Consider the following 17,021-nt stretch of genomic DNA (forward strand, 5'->3'; position numbering starts at 1 on the left):
GGCGCGGCGCGGGGCGGCGGGCGGTGTCGGGCGGCGGGTGGTGGCGAGGCTCGGCGGCGGTAGGGTTAGGGCGGGTGGCGCGGCTGGTGGGCTCGGGGTCCGGGCCCCGGCTTATAAGGCCGGCCAGGCGGAGTCCCGGTCGGACACGACCCGTTAGGCAGTTTCCTTTTTTTTAAATAATTCTGACGTGCAGAAAAAGAAAGAAAAGAAGTAATAAACGGACTCCAAAAATCCCGAAATAAATTTTCCCCGTCCTCTAAAAATAGGCCGGACAAGGTGAACATTTATTTGGGCCTAAAATGCAATTTTGGAAAATGCATATTTTTCCTAATCCAAATAAAATAGCGAGAAAACTCCGAATAAAAATCTTATTTGATTTTAATATTAAATCTCCGATATTTCTTTATTTTGAGGAAGTCATTTTATCCTCTCTCTTTTATTTTTATAAAAGAAATGTGCGAAGAGAAAATAATTAAAATCAAACGATCCTCTTTTCAAAATTCGAGAAAACTCGGATATGAAAATAATGAAATCCCCAACTCTCTCCGTGGGTCCTTGAGTTGTGTAGAATTTCTCGGATCAACCAAAATGCAATAAAATATGATATGCAATGATGATCTAATGTATAACATTCCAAATTGAAAATTTGGGATGTTACAAGTTGCAAAGACCTTCAACATGAATGAAGGCTCAATATTCGCCTTCCGCTTCAGCAGTTTTCCAGATGAGATGCATCTCTCTATGTACCGTCTATGATGCTAATTTCGAAAGGTTCTAGATGTTGCATGTGAAACTTGCTGCTGGTGCAGTTGTGTAATGGGGTAGCTGAGTGCTGAAGCTATATCATGTTGTACTCTGATGTATTTCAATTATGAAATCCTGCTTCCTTAATATGGAAATGGAATATGTTATGTGCTTAATATGAATGTCAATTAAATTGGTAAATGGATTATTAATAATAGGGCAATTAGCCCGCTAATTGGCCAATTAGCTTGCTAATTGGGTTTTCCTATTGCAAACGATTAATGAGAAACCACCGTGGGTGATGACCTCAAGCAACACACACAGTTTCTAGGAATAAACCGTGTTGGATCAATGAACAATCACACACGACATTCTCTTCAAAACTGTTTGCGTTACGCCACCTTGCGCAAATGTTTTCCTTGTAGTGACTGTGTGGGATGTATATACGAACGGAAACGTTTAGTGGTGACTGACTGTGTGGGATGTACTTACGACCGGAAATGATTTCGCCTCTATAATTGTATTTTTTGAGCACTATTGTATGTATTTCTGTATTTGAGTGCTCGCCATTCGCACACGGTCTCATTTTGCCGAGCGTGTGTGCCAGGAGGGCATATCCCCAACGGTTTCTGGGTCGTGTGGGAAGGACCCCCCCCCTATCGCCCACACTCACTTGGCGACGGTTCTGAATGCCGTCGCGGAAAGGGGTTAAAACCGTTTGTTTAGGACCGACACGCACCAGTGATATTTCCTTCACCGTGGCAGCGGGGTCCAATTGGAAACTAAGGGATATTAAGGCCTCCTTTTAATAGAGAACAGGAACAAAGCAATAACACATGGTGAATACATGAACTCCTCAAACTACGGTCATCACCGGGAGTGGTCCTGACTATTATGACTCCGGGGTTGCCAGATCATAACACGTAGTAGGTGACTATAACTTGCAAGATCGTATCTAGAACATGAATATAATGGTGATAACATAAACGGTTCAGACCTGAAATCATGTCACCCGGGCCCAAAATGACAAGCATTAAGCATGGCAAAGTCATAGCAACATCAATCTCAGAACATAGTGGATACTAGGGATCAAGCCCTAACAAAACTAACTAGATTACATGATGAATATCATCCAGCTCCTCACCGGCCAGCGAGCCTACAAAGGAATTACTCACTCCCGGTGGGGAACATCATGGAATTGGCGATGCAGAAGGGTTGGTGATGATGAAGAACGAAGATCCCCCTCTCCGGAGCCCCAAACGGGCTCCAGATCTGGCCTCCCGATGAAGAACAGGAGGTGACGGCGGCTCCGTCTTGTGGATCACGATAATTCTTTCTCCCTGATTTTTTTCTGGAAAAATAGGATTTTATAGCATCGGTTTCAGGGTCTGTGGGACCACCAGGTGGGGTCAACCCACCTGGGCGCGCCCTGGTGGGTTGTGCCCACCCAGGTGCCCCCTCAGGTGGCTCTTGGCTCCAAAAATTCTCTTTTATTGTATAAAAAATCCTCGCAAAGTTTCGTTCCATTTTGAGAACTTCTATTTCTGCACAAAAATAACACCATGATAGTTCTCCTGAAAACAGTGTCAGTCCGGGGTTAGTTTCATTCAAATCATGCATATTAGAGTCCAAAACAAGAGGAAAGGCATTAGGAAAAGAGAGACGTTGGAGACGTATCAACTCCCCCAAGATTAGACCTTTGCTTGTCCTCAAGCAATTCAGTTGATAAACTGAAAATGAAAAAGAAAAACTTTTACAAACTCTTTTGCTCTTGTTTGCATAAATAAACTTAAACAACACCCAGGTTTGAGCCACTATTATAACTAACCATGCTGACAATAACTCTTAAAGATTATATTAACTCATATCAATAACATAATCAGCTAGCGAGCAATAATAAGATATCTCAAACGGCAACACGTTGTCAAAACAACCATGATATAATATGACAATAGTGGTATATCGCTAGCCTTTCTGAGACCGCAAAACATAAATGCAGAGCACCTCCAAAGTTCAAAGCAGCGACTAAACATTGTAATTCATGGTAGAAAAGATCCAGTCATGATGCACCCAACATTAGCTATACACAATGCATAAGCATGACAACAGTGCTCTTAGGTTCTAGTGCTTATTTTAGAAGGTGATGACACAACATAAAAGTAAATAGATAGTCCCTTCGCAGAGGGAAGCAGTGATTTGTAGAGGTGCCAGAGCTCAAGTTTTTAAAAACAGAGGTAAATGATATTTTGAGACATGCACCCTTCTTGTTTACTTCACGACCATCAGTTATCAATATCTTCCATGCTAAGCACGCTAGTGGCGGTTCCCAAGCAATAAAAGTAAAGGTTTTGACTCCATTGGGAGTTTTTGTTTGATTATTTGTAAGCTTTTTCTGTTTGCAGTTTGGGACTGGGTATCCATATTACCGCCCTTTTCTCGTGCGATGGTGAGTGAATAAACACTCGACCTGAGAATAACCCGCTTAGCATGGAAGATATCGACCACCTCCGGGCATTCCGAGAATGATCCAGGCACACAAAAAGGATATTTATTTGAAATTTTAGAGGTGGCACATGCAAATTTACTTAGGACGGTAGGGTAATACCGCATATAGGTAGGTATGGTGGACTCATCTGGAATAACTTGGTTTCAAGGTTTTTGATGTACAAGCAGAATTCCCACTTAGTACAGGCGAAGGCTAGCAATTAGGTTGAGAAGCGGCCAACTAGAGAGCAACAATGGTCATGAACATGCATTGTGCATAAGTAACATTGGACACTAGCATGAGTAGGATATGAACGCCATGAACATAAATATCATAGAGGCCATGTTGGTTTTGATTCAACTACATGCATGAACATGTGCCAAGTCAAGCCACTCGAACGTTTAGAGGAGGATATCATATCATCATACTACATCACAATCATTTTAACACAATGTTGATATCCAAGATAAATCATTATCCACTCCCAGCTACTTATGCATGGCATGAGAAACTATAATCTCTAATTGTCATTGCAAACATGTTTAATCATAATGGACTGAAGCATGGATACTAGGTTAAACATATTTACAAAAACAAGTCGAGTTCATACCAGTTTCTCTCTGCCACGGCTAGTTCATCAAATATCGTCATTATTGCCTTTCACTTGCATGACCAACGATGTGAAAATAATAATAGTGCAAGAGTGCCATGGACTAAGCTGGAATCTACAAACATTTTATTCAACCGGAGAAGACGAGGTAAAATGGGCTCTTTGTTAGATCAACAATTATGCAAATGAGAACCACTCAACATTTTCATCGTGGTCTTCTCCTTGGTATGACTCAAATAAAAAGGAAAAGAAACTCAGAGAAACACAATGAAATATTTTTTGGAGTTTTTGGTTTTCTTTTACAAGCAAATAAAAGGGAAAAACAAAAACAAGAAAAACTATTTACACGGGAAAGATCCCAACAAGCAAAAGAAGAAGAAGGAAATCTTTTTCGTTTTTTCTTTTTAGTACTACAACTAAGCAAGCATAGAAAGTAAACTAACTACAACTAATTTTTTTGGTTTTTCTAAAGTTTTTCAAACACACGAGAAGAAAGCGAGAAAATAAATCTAACATGGATGATACAATGAAAAAGTGGAGACACCGACAACTAGAATGAAATGTGTGAACATGAAAGTAATGCCAGTGGGAATATGTACTCCCCCAAGCTTAGGCTCTTAGCCTAACTTGGTAGTCGATCAGAAGCCTGTATAGTAGTCGGGGTGTTGAGGAGCGGGCATCTACGGGTCCCACTATTGAGGCTCCTCCTCTGCTGCAGCTTGGTCCTTCCGGTAGGCGATGACATCCGCAGGCATAATCCTATATCCTCCCCTGGCAATAGTATCAAACAAAGCAGGAGCAGGCAATGGAATAATATCATGCGTTCTCACACTAAAAACCAGGTTATATGGAATAGGGATGCTAGGATAACCGATAGCAGTAAACTGGTAGTGATCCATGGGCGCGAGGTCTAAGTGGACCTTGGGCAGAGAATAATCATGAAGGCGTATCTCAACATTAAAGCGAGCCGCCAAACGAGTAGCAAAGATACCACCATGTATTTTACCCTTGAACTTATTAATGTGGAGGCGACATGCCACAATAGCTCCCAAGCTATAAGTGTTGTCACCCTCTAGTGCACGACGTAAAACAACAAGGTCTGGTGAACTGAGTACACCCACCTTCTCTCTAGCAAGCAAGCATTTTGCAATGAAAAGAGCAAAATAATGAACAACAGGAAAATGCAAGCCAGCGGGAGTGCTAGCCGACACCCCTCTCTCATCTCCCACTGTCAAGGTATGATAAAAGGCCTCAAACTCTGCCGGCCTAGGCTCTACCAAACCACCATCAGCAGGAAGCAAGCATATTTCAAAAAATTCAGTAAGAGGTATATGATGGGGTTCATCATATAAATTGAATTGCACCTCATGAGGATTATTCCTAGGAAGGAAACTAAAACTCTGAAAAAAGGTGTTTGTGAGGAGATGATATTGTTCACATTCAGCTGCGATGAAGTCGGTGAGGCCGGCATTAGCAGCATATTGTGTAAACTCTTGCAGGATTCCAGCCTCTTCCATGAACGGGATATGCGGCCATTCGCACGGCCGTACTTCCACCAACCTCCGGTTATGGAGATCACTGTGAGATGACTCCCCAATAACTCCCTTGGAGTTCCTCTTGGAACCAAACTTCTTAAAGATATTCATGTTTTTCCTATGAACAAAATTCTGAAATTTTTAGTCCACAAAATTTTCTCAACAAAACTTTACAAGATTGATAGCAACTACTCATAGGGATACATAGAGGCCATAGCAAGAATTCAAATTACTTAGAAATCTAAGAATTCAACATGCAAGCTCATCTACAGCAGCACCAAGGGTAGCTAATTATTCAAAATATAAACCACTAAAATAAAAACTAATTGAACAACCGAAGGAGTCACATACCAAGCAGCAATCCCCTGAAACAGTTTCGGAAACGAAGCTTCGAGCAAAGAGATCGAAATCCACGGGTTTAAGAGCAAGAACACGGGAGAGAGAGCTATGAAGAATTTTTTTTCTGGAGGTAGGTGATGATGTGGTGTAAAGAGATAAGTAAGGGGGCCCACGTGGAGACCACAACCCACCAGGGCGCGCCTGGGGGTCCTGGCACGCCCAGGTGGGTTGTGCCTACCTGGTGCACCTCCCTCTGATATTATTTGCACCAGAAATTCTTAAATATTCAGAAAAAAATTGTATTAAATTTTCAAGGCATTCTGAGAACTTTTATTTTTGGGTCATTTTCTATTGCACGGGAAACTCAGAAAACAGACAAAACATGGCATTTTATTTTATTCAACTAATAAAAACAGAAAACAAAAGGTAGGGACAGAAGGTAGTGCTTACTAAATTCATCAACTTCACACCTCTTAAAAATGATCCATTGATAAGGTTGATCATGTCTTATTAATAACCACTTTCGATTAGCATGAAACCGATGAACTTTCGTAAATCACTAAGTTACCTCAATGGGGATATGAATGTCCCCAACAATAAGCATTTCATATTTCTTTTTGGAAGTAGGTAGAGGTAGTTGAAAACTTCCAATAGTGATTGTCGGAGATTTTTTAATAACATTAATACCATTCACTTGGAATTGTTTCTTCGAAAAGTGCACCGTATGCTCATTACCATTGATATGAAAAGTGACCTTGCTTTTATTGCAATCAATAACAGCCCCTGCAGTGTTCAAGAAGGCTATACCAAGGACAATCGACATGTTGTCGTCCTCGGGCATCTCAAGTATAACAAAGTCAGTCAAAATAGCAACATTAGCAACAACAACGGGCACATCCTCACAAATACCGATAGGGATGGCAGTTGATTGGTTAGCCATTTGCAAAGATATTTCAGTAGGTTTGAGCTTATTCAAATCAAGTATTTTATATAAAGAGAAAGGCATAACACTAACACCAGCTCCCAAATCACATAAAGCAGTTTTCACATAATTACTTTTAATGGAGCAAGGTATAGTTGGTATTCTCGGATCTCCAAGATTTTTAGGTATTCCATCCTTAAAAGTATAATTAGCAAGCATAGTGGATATTTCAGCTTCCGGTATTTTTCTATTATTGGTGATGATGTCTTCCATATACTTTGCATAAGGACGCATTTTAAGAATATCAGTCAAGCGAGTACGCAAAAAGACTAGCCTCAACATTTCAGCAAAGCGTTCAAATTCTTCATCATATTTTTTAGTTCACTTAGGTGGAAAGGGCATAGGTTTTTGAACACACGGTTCTCTTTCCTTACCATGTTTTCTAGCAACAAAGTCTCTTTTATCATATCTTTTATTTTTAGGTTGTGGGTTATCAAGATCAACTAGAGGTTCTATCTCAACATCATTGTCTGGTTCTTCATTATTTGGTTGACTATCTTCCTAAACCTCGTCATTATCTTTTTCATTATCATAAGGTGAGTGTTCACTACTAGGTTGAGTTTCAGCATCAGAGAGACTTCATTATCAGGAGGTTTTTCTACTTCAGGTTCACTAGAGGTATGCAAAGTCCTATCATTTTTCTTCTTCTTTTTATTTTTAGAAGGACTAGGTGCATTAGTGTTAGCTCTTTCAGAGTCTTCTTCAATTCTTTTCGGGTGTCCTTCAGGATAAAGTGGTTCCTAAGTCATTTTACCTCATGTAGTTGCTACTCTAATAGCAAAGTCATGTATATTATTGTTCATTTCATCTAGCAACTCTCTTTGAGATTTAACAACTTGTTCTAACTGGGTCTAAACCATAGAAGCATGTTTTCCAACACCTCTAACATCATTTGAGATTCTAAATAACAAGTCACTCAAGCAAGCAATCATATCAGAATTATATTTCAATTGTTTCATAACATTTGCATTGAAGTGATCTTGTTTTCTAATGTAGTTTTCAAACTCATTAAGGCATTGGCTAGGGTGCATATTGTGAGTATTGTCGTTATCATTGAACATCATTAGAGAATTTACCTCTACCACCTTAGGCAGTGGTGGTGTATTAAGCCCATGTATTTCTTCAATAGGAGGTAAATTTTTAACATCCTCGGCTTTAATACCTTTTTCCTTCATAGATTTCTTTGCCTCTTGCATATCTTTAGGATTGAGATATAATATACCCCTCTTCTTCGGAGTGGGTTTAGGCGGTGATTCAGAAGAGTCCAATCATCATAATTTTTCAATATGTTATTCAATAATTCCTCAGCTTGCCCAATAGTCCGTTCCCTGAAAACACAACCAGCACAACTATCTAGGAAATCCCTAGAAGCATCGGTTAGTCCATTATAGAAGATATCAAGTATTTCATTTTCCTTAAGAGGATGATCAGGCAAAGCATTAAGTAATTGGCAAAGCCTCCCCCAAGCTTGTGGGAGACTCTCTTCTTTAATTTGCACAAATTTAAATATTTTCTGCAAGGCATCTTGTTTCTTATGAGCAGGGAAATATTTTTCAGAGAAGTAATAAATCATATCCTGGGGACTACGCACACAACCAGGAGCAAGATTATTGTACCAAGCTTTAGCATCACCCTTTAATGAGAATGGAAATAATTTGAGAATATAGTAATAGCTAGTTTTCTCATCATGAGTAAAAAGGGTGCCTATGTCATTCAACTTAGTAAGATGTGTCACAACAGTTTCAGTTTCATAACCATGGAAAGGATCGGTTTCAACCAAAGTAATTAACTCTGGGTCGACAGAGAATTCATAATCCTTATCATCAATAAAAATAGGTGAAGTAGCAAACTTAGGATCATATTGCATTCTAGCATTCAGAGGTTTTTCTTTATACTTCCATAATAATTTCTCTAAATCATGTCTATCCTTACAAGCAAGAATGTCTCTCGTTGTCTCTTCATTCATAACATAGCCTTCCGGTACCTTGGGCAATTCATATCTAGGAGGGCTAGTTCTAGTAGGTGTTGCAAGAATTTCAGTTTCAAGCTCATCATCAGATTCAACAACATCATGTTGTCTTACTCTAGCAATTTGTTCATCAAGAAAATCAGCAAGTGACACATCATTATCATCAAGCAAGGTACTAGCATCATCACAAGTATCATTCATGGCAGAAGTAGAATCATCAATAACTTGCGACATATCATGATTAATAGCATGTGGTGGTGTTGCAAGTTTACTTATAACAGAAGGTGAATCTAAAGCAGAACTAGATGGCAGTTCCTTACCTCCCCTTGTCTTAGAGGGATAAATCTTGGTCTTAGCATCCTTTAGATTCTTCATAGTGATAAATTGATAATAATCCCAAGTGACTCAACAAATATAGCTATGTTCCCCGGCAACAGCGCCAGAAAAAGGTCTTGATAACCCACAAGTATAGGGGATCACAACAGTTTTCGAGGGTAGAGTATTCAACCCAAATTTATAGATTCGACACAAGGGGAGCCAAAGAATATTTGCAAGTATTAGTAGCTGAGTTGTAAATTCAACCACACCTGGAGATTAACTATCTGCAGCAAAGTGATCAGTAGCAAAGTAGTTTGATAGTTTTGATAGTAGTGACAGCAGCGATAGTAACGGTAACATTGATAGCAGTATTTTTGTAGCAAGCGCAACAATAACAATAGCACTAGTAACTTAATTAGCAAGAACAATATAAGATAAATTCGTAGGCATTGGATCGGTAATTTGTTGGATGATATTCATCATGTGACAGTCATAACCTAGGGTGATATAGCACTAGTTCCAGTTCATAAATATAATGTAGGCATGTATTTCGTAAATAGTCATACGTGCTTATGGAAAGAACTTGCCTGACATCTTTTGTCCTACCCTCCCGTGGTAGCGGGGTCCAATTGGAAACTAAGGGATATTAAGGCCTCCTTTTAATAGAGAACCAAAAAAAGCATTAACACACGGTGAATACATGAACTCCTCAAACCACGGTCATCACTGGAAGTTGTCCCGACTCCCGACTATTGTCACTGCGGGGTTGCCGGATCATAACACATAGTAGGTGACTATAACTTGCAAGATCGGATCTAGAACATGAATATAATGGTGATAACATAAACGGTTCAGATCTGAAGTCATGGCACCCGGGCCCAAAGTGACAAGCATTAAGCATGGCAAAGTAATAGCAACATCAATCTCAGAACATAGTGGATACTAGGGATCAATCCCTAACAAAACTAACTAGATTACATGATGAATCTCATCCAACTCCTCACCGACCAGCGAGCCTACGAAGGAATTACTCACTCCCGGTGTGGAGCATCATGGAATTGGCGATGGAGAAGGGGTTGCAATGACGAAGAACGAATATCCCCCTCTCCGGAGCCCCAAACGGACTCCAGATCTGGCCTCCCGATGAAGAACAGGAGGTGACGGTGGCTCCATCTTGTGGTCACAATAATTCTTTCTCCCTGATTTATTTCTAGAAAAATAGGATTTTATAGCATCGGTTTCAGGGTCTGCGGGGCCACCAGGTGGGGACAACCCACCTGGGCACGCTTGGGGGGGGGGCAGGCATGCCCTGGTGGGTTGTGCCCACCCAGGTGCCCCCCTCAGGTGGCTCTTGGCTCCAGAAATTCTCGTTTATTGTATAAAAACTCCTCGCAAAGTTTCGTTCCATTCCAAGAACTTCTATTTCTGCACAAAAACAACACCATGGTAGTTCTGCTGAAAACAACATCAGTCTGGGGTTAGTTTCATTCAAAACATGCAAATTAGAGTCCAAAACAAGAGAAAAAGCATTACGAAAAGTAGATATGTTGGAGATGTATCAGTTACTGTCGGTTTTGGGGATGTGTCTCACGATTTTAATTTCTCTAAATTTCATAGACAACCCCATGATAAAGAATTGTGTGATGAGGATGAAATTATGGGTCTTGCTTCCATTGATGTACCTCCTACTGATCCTTTAGAACAATATTTTCTAGACCATGAAAATGATATGTTTATGAATGAAAGAAAGGAATTAGATGAAATATTCTTTAATCAAATGCCTGTTTTGAAACACAATTTGCCTGTTGAAATCCTTGGAGATCCTCCTCTACCCAAGGGAGATCATGTGTTTGAGCTTAAGCAATTACCTGATACTTTGAAATATGCTTATCTTGATGAAAAGAAGATATATCATGTTATTATTAGTGCTAACCTTTTAGAGCATGAAGAAAGGAGATTATTGAGAACTCTGAAAAAGCACCGTGCCGCTATTGGATATACTCTTGATGATCTTAAGGGCATTAGTCCCACTCTATGTCAGTGCAAACTTAATATGGAGCCTGAAGCTAAACCAGTTGTTAATCGCCAACGATGGTTGAATCCAAAAATTAAAGAAGTGGTAAGAAATGAAATACTAGAGCTTCTGGAGGCAAGTATAATTTATCCTATTGCTAATAGTAGGTGGGTAAGTCCCGTTCATTGTGTCCTGAAGAAGGGAGGTATTACTGTTGTTCCTAATGATAAGGATGAATTGATTCCACAAAGAATTGTTACAGGTTATAGAATGGTAATTGATTTTTGCAAATTAAATAAAGATACTAGAAAATATCATTACCCTCTACCATTCATTGATCAAATGCTAGAAAGACTGTCCAAACATACACATTTTTTCTTTCTAGATGGTTATTCTGGTTTTTCTCAAATACCTGTGTCAAAGGGGACCAAGAAAAGACCACTTTTACTTGCCCTTTCTGTACCTTTGCTTATAGACGTATGCATTTTGGTTTATGCAATGCACCTACTACCTTTCAAAGATGTATGACTGCTATATTCTCTGACTTTTGTGAAAAGATCGTTGAGGTTTTCATGGATGATTTTTCCGTTTATGGAACTTCTTTTGATGATTGCTTAAGCAACCTTGATAAAGTTTTGCAGAGATGTGAGGAAACTAATCTTGTCTTGAATTGGGAGAAGTGCCACTTTATGGTTAATGAAGGTATTATCTTGGGACATAAAATTTCTAAAAGAGGTACTGAAGTTGATAAAGCTAAAGTAGATGCTATTGAAAAGATACGGTGTCCTAAAGATATCAAAGGTATAAGAAGTTTCCTTGGTCATGCTAGTTTCTATAGGAGGTTTATTAAAGACTTCTCTAAAATTTCTAGGCCTCTCACTAATCTCGTGCAAAAAGATGTTCCTTTTGTTTTCGATGATGATTGTGTTGAAGCATTTTAAATACTCAAGAAAGCCTTGATATGCACCTATTGTTCAACCACCTGACTGGAATTTACCCTTTGAAATTATGTGTGATGCTAGTGATTATGCTATTGGTGTTGTTCTAGGGCAAAGAGTTGATAAGAAGTTGAATGTTATTCATTATGCTAGTAAAACTCTAGACAGTGCCCAAAGAAATTATGCTACTACTGAAAAAGAATTTTTAGCGGTTCTTTTGGCTTGTGATAAGTTAAGATCTTATATTTTCGATTCTAAAGTAACTGTTCACACCAATCATGCTGCTATCAAATATCTTATGGAAAAGAAAGATGCTAAACCTAGACTTATTAGATGGGTACTCTTGCTACAAGAATTTGATTTGCATATTATTGATAGAAAGGGTGCTGAGAACACCGTAGCAGACAACTTGTCTAGGTTAGAAAATGTTCTTGATGACCCACTACCTATTGATGATAGCTTTCCAGATGAACAATTAGCAGTCCATGGTATGCTAATTATGCTAATTACATTGTTCCTAAATTTATACCACCTAGTTTCACATACGAGCAAAAGAAAAAGTTTTCTATGGTTTAAGACATTACTTTTGGGATGACCCACACCTTTATAAAGAAGGCATAGATGGTGTTATTAGATGTTGTGTACTTGAGCATGAACATGAATAGATCCTACGCAAGTGTCACTTTGAGGCCTACGGAGGACACCATGCTGGAGATAGAACTGCGCACAAGGTATTACAATCTGGTTTTTATTGGCCTACTGTCTTCAAGGATGATCGTAAGTTTGTCTTGTCTTGTGATGAATGCCAGAGAATTGGCAATATTAGTAAACGTCAGGAAATGCCTATGAATTATTCACTCGTTATTAAACAATTTGATGTTTGGGGCTTTGATTATATGGGACCCTTTCCTTCCTCTAATGGATATACACATATTTTAGTTGTTGTTGATTAAGTTACTAAGTGGGTAGAAGCTATTCCAACTAGTAGTGCTGATCATAACACTTCTATTAACATGCTTAAAGAAGTTATTTTCCTGAGGTTTGGAGTTCCAAGGTACCTAATGACTGATGGTGGTTCACATTTATTCATGGTGCTTTCCGTAAATTGCTTGCTAAGTATGATGTTAATCATAGAATTGCATCTCCATATCACCCTCAGTCTAGTGGTCAAGTAGAATTGAGCAATAGAGAAATTAAATTGATCTTGCAAAAGACTATTAATAGATCTAGAAAGAATAGGTCTAAGAAACTTGATGATGCATTATGGGCTTATAGAACTGCTTATAAGAACCCTATGGGTATGTCTCCATATAAAATGGTTTATGGAAAAGCATGTCACTTACCTCTTGAATGAGAACATAAAGCTTATTGGGCAATCAAAGAGCTCAACTATGATTTCAAACTTGCCGGTGAAAAGAGGTTATTTGACATTAGCTCGCTTGATGAATGGAGAACCCAGGCCTATGAGAATGCCAAGTTGTTTAAAGAAAAATTTAAAAGATGGCATGACAAAATGATACACAGTGTGAGTTTAATGTAGGTGATCATGTATTGCTATACAACTTGTGTTTAAGATTTTTTGTAGGAAAGCTTCTCTCTAAATGGGAAGGTCCTTACATTGTCAAGGATGTCTATCGTTCCGGAGCCACCAAGATCAACAACGTTGAAGGCACAAATCTGAAGGTGGTAAATGGTCAAAGAATCAAACATTATATCTCAGGTACACCCGTAAATGTTGAGACCAATATAATTAATACCATAACACTGAAGGAGTACATATGAGATACTTTACAAAATGTTTCAGACTCCGAAGAGGAATAGGTATGTGGTACAGTAAGTAAACCGACTCCAAAACGTTGCCAATGGCATTTTTTCTCCGTTTTGGAATATTTAAAAAATTAGGAAAATTAAAAGTAGTCTGAAGGGTGCATGAGGAAGCGGCAAGGCAGGAGGGCGCGCCCTACCCCCCTGGGCGTGCCCCTGTACCTTGCCGCCACCTCGTGTACCCTCCGGACTCGGTTTTCTTGCACAATACTTCTTTTGGTCGGTAAAAATTCATTATATAATCTCCCGAAGGTTTTGACCACCTTACCACAAAAAATTCCTCTGTTCTTCTTTCGAGCTATTTTTTGACAGATTTAGATCACCATGACATCCCCAAGCGCCCCAAGGACAAGTTTTTTGAGAAGGTCATCAACCCCTACGTTGTGGAGGTGCTGCAACACCCTCAAACCATTGAGATGCATGAGGGGGTGCTGCAGATCCGCAATGTTAAAGGGCCAAAGAAGACCAGAAGCATGGAGACAAGACTCGAAGTGATGGAGCGGCAAGTTTTCAAGTGTTAAGGGATGGTGGAACATGGACTCAATGCCAATCACTTGATGATCGCAGAATTTACCAATAATCACATGCTGGATGCTAAGAACATTGGGGAGGCCATCTTCAAGCTTCACGAGAAAATCGAGCATCTCCAAGCCCAGATCTACGACCTGCAAAACCGAAACTATGAGTACGAATACAGATTTAAGAGGATGAGTTTGGTGCAGATTTGAGGATCCCAGAGACTTGTTCATCCTTCTATGATGGTGAGCCTATGTGATAATCCCCAAGTGCAGGGAATCATCGTAGCAATTCCCAATGGTGGAAGTGATAAGTATAGAGTGTCGAACCCACAAGGAGCTAAAGGTAAGATCAATATTCTCTCAAGCCCTATCTGCTACCGATACGACTCTACGTACACCAAACGTTTGCTTCCAACTAGAAACGAGAAATAAAACTACATTGTGGGTATGAAGATGATAACTTTGCATGATATCAGAGAGCTAAAACATAAAAGTAGGTGTTGTTATCATAAAGTTAGAATATATTACTAAATATTGTAAATAGCGAGTGTGGAATAATGATGGATCGGTGTGCGGAATTGTCCTAGGCAATTGTTAACAAGACCGATAGTCGTCATTGCAATTTCATATGAGGGAGAGGCATAAGCTAACATACTTTCTCTTCTTGGATCATATGCACTTATGATTGGAACTCTAGCAAGCATCCGCAACTACTAAAGATCATTAAGGTAAAACCCAACCATAACATTAAAGCATCAAGTCCCCTTTATCCCATACGCAACAACCCCCTTACTCGGTTTTATGCTTCTGTCACTCAAGCAACCCACTATAAGCGAATCATGAACATATTGCAATACCCTACAGCGGGAATCCCTCACGCTTGCACGACACAGAGGGCACAATAGGACAACACCAAAATAAAACATACAACTCATACCAATCTAGATAATCAATCAACCCAAAGACAAAGGATATCTACTCAAAACATCATAGGATGGCAACACATCATTGGATCATAATATGTGGCATAAAGTACCATGTTCAAGTAGGGATTACAGTGGGGTGCGGGAGAGTGGACCGCGTAAAAGAGATGAGGATGGTGATGTTGATGAAGACGATCACCGCGACGATGATTCCCCTCCCGATGGCACTCCAGGGCTACTAAGAGAGAGGAGGAGAGGTTCTCCCCCTTGTGCTTCCTCCTCCATGGCCCCCCTGGATGGAGAGAGGTTCTCCCTCTGGTCCTTGGCCTTCATGGTGATGATGGCCCCTCCGAGATCCTCCTCCATAGCCTTCGGTGATAATGGCCCCCTCCGGTAGGGTGCCAGAGAGGGCCTAGATTGATTTCTCATGGCTACAAAGGACTGCGGCGGCGGAACTTCCGATCTAGGTTATTTTCTGGGGATTTCTATATTTATAGGAATTTTTGGCGTTGGTTTCACGTCAGGGGGGTCTCCGAGTCATCCATGAGATAGGGGCCCACGCCCAGGGGGTGGGGCACGCCCCCCATCCTCGTGGACGGCTCAGGACTCTTCTGGCCCAACTCTTTTACTCCGGGGGCTTCTTTTGGTCCATAAAAAATCATCAAAAATTGGCACGTCAATTGGACTCCGTTTGGTATTCCTTTTCTGCAATACTCAAAAATAAGGGGAAAATAGAAACTGGCACTAGGCTCTAGGTTAATAGGTTAGTCCCAAAAATCATATAAAATAGCATATAAATGCACATAAAACATCTAAGATGGATAATATAATAGCATGAATACTTCATAAATTATAGATAAGTTGGAGACGTATCAGCATCCCCAAGCTTAATTCCTACTCGTCCTTGAGTAGGTAAATGATAAAAGAAATAATTTATGAAGTGTGAATGCTATCAAGTGCATAAGTTTCATCAATGATAGTTCCAATCACTTTTTCTAGCATCATTATATATCATAACAGTAGCTCAACTCATGAAACTTCTCATGATCAAGTAACAAGCTATTCACATGTTAAAGTATAGATCATAAACTTTCTTGAAAACTTACAAACCATGCTCTTAGTCATCGAACAATTGCAATTCATCTTATTTTCGGGAAGGGTCCATGTAAGAGCTTTGGTTCAGCAAACTTCACATACTCAACTATCATTTAATCTTTCACAATTGTTAACACTCATGTGATATTTATGGGTTCAAAGTTTTAATTGTACACAGAGAAAGGGACTTATAGTTTGGCCTCCCAACCTTTTATCTCAGGGGTAATGTCATATTTTAATGAGTGCTCACAATTACAAAAGATGTCCAAGATAGTATATTTATATGTGAAATCTCTCTTCCTTCGATATTCTTTGATGAATTGTTCAAGTGACCAATGTTGTGTTTGCTAACTTCCGGTAAGTTTACTACCTATACTTATTATGTGTCAAGTCATTGAAGGAAATATGCCCTAGAGGCAATAATAAAGTTATTATTTATTTCCTTATAACATGATAAATGTTTATTATTCATGCTAGAATTGTATTAATCGGAAACATAATACATGTGTGAATACATAGACAAACAGAGTGTCACTAGTATGCCTCTACTTGACTAGCTCGTTAATCAAAGATGGTTATGTTTCCTAACCATGAACAAAGAGTTGTTTGATTAACGGGATCACATCATTAGGTGAATGATCTGATTGACATGACCCATTCCATTAGCTTAGCACCCGATCGTTTAGTATGTTGCTATTGCTTTCTTCTCCTATGACTATGAGATTAT

This window comes from Triticum dicoccoides, chromosome 2A, assembly GCF_002162155.2.
Source record: "Triticum dicoccoides isolate Atlit2015 ecotype Zavitan chromosome 2A, WEW_v2.0, whole genome shotgun sequence".
NCBI classification, from domain to species: domain Eukaryota; kingdom Viridiplantae; phylum Streptophyta; class Magnoliopsida; order Poales; family Poaceae; genus Triticum; species Triticum dicoccoides.